This window comes from Arachis ipaensis, chromosome B05 (assembly GCF_000816755.2).
Source record: "Arachis ipaensis cultivar K30076 chromosome B05, Araip1.1, whole genome shotgun sequence".
NCBI classification, from domain to species: domain Eukaryota; kingdom Viridiplantae; phylum Streptophyta; class Magnoliopsida; order Fabales; family Fabaceae; genus Arachis; species Arachis ipaensis.
This window is the reverse complement of record NC_029789.2, coordinates 14626625-14627794: the sequence shown is the minus strand read 5'-3', so window position 1 is coordinate 14627794 and position 1170 is coordinate 14626625.

Sequence of the window (1170 nt, the reverse complement as noted above, 5' to 3'; positions counted from 1 at the left end):
TTTTAAGAAAAATCAACAAGAAAACACCAAACTTAAAGTTTGGCACAGGATTTAATAGAAAAATTATTTTTGAAAAAGGTTTTAATAAGAAAATAAGGATTCTAAAATTTTAACACGACACTAATACGAGACTCTAAACAAAAAGAGAAATTTTTCCTAATCTAAGCAACAAAATAAACCGTTAGTTGTCCAAACACGAACAATCCCCGGCAACAGCGCCAAAAACTTGGTGCACGAATTGTGAATCACACTTTTCACAACTCGTACCACTAACCAGCAAGTGCACTGGGTCGTCCAAGTAATACCTTACGTGAGTAAGGGTCGAATCCCACGGAGATTGTTGGTTTGAAGCAATCTATGGTTATCTTGCAATTCTTAGTCAGGAAGTCAATTATATTTATCAGTTGAATTGCGAATAAACAAGAGAGCATTGATTAAGGTTACTTGTTATGCAGTAATGGAGAATATATTGGAGTTTTGGAGATGCTTTGTCTTCTGAGTCTCTGCTTTCCTTTGTCCTCTGATTCACGCACGCACGTCCTTCTATGGCAAGCTGTGTGTTGGGGCATCACCGTTGTCAATGGTTACATCCCCTCCTCTTGTGAAAATGGTCCAGATGCTCTGTCACAGCACGGCTAATCATCTGAGGTTCCCGATCATGCTGGAATAGGAGTCACCCTCCTTTTGCATCTGTCACTACGCCCAGCACTCGCGAGTTTGAAGCTCGTCACAGTCATTCAATCCCTGAATCCTACTCGGAATACCACAAACAAGGTTTAGACTTTCCGGATTCTCATGAATTCCGCCATCAATCTAGCTTATACCACAAAGATTCTGATTAAGGAATCTAAGAGATATTCATTCAATCTGATGTAGAACGGAGGTGATTGTCAGACACACGTTCATGAATTAAGGAAGGTGATGAGTGTCACTGATCATCACCTTCTCCATAGTTAGGCGCGAATGAATATCTTAGATAGGAACACGCATGTTTGAATGGAAAACAGAAATACTTGCATTAATTCATCGAGACACAGCAGAGCTCCTCACCCCCAACAATGGAGTTTAGAGACTCATGCCGTCAAAGAGTACAAAGATCAGATCTAAAATGTCATGAGATACAAAATAAGTCTCTAAAAGTTGTTTAAATACTAAACTAGTAGCCTAGGT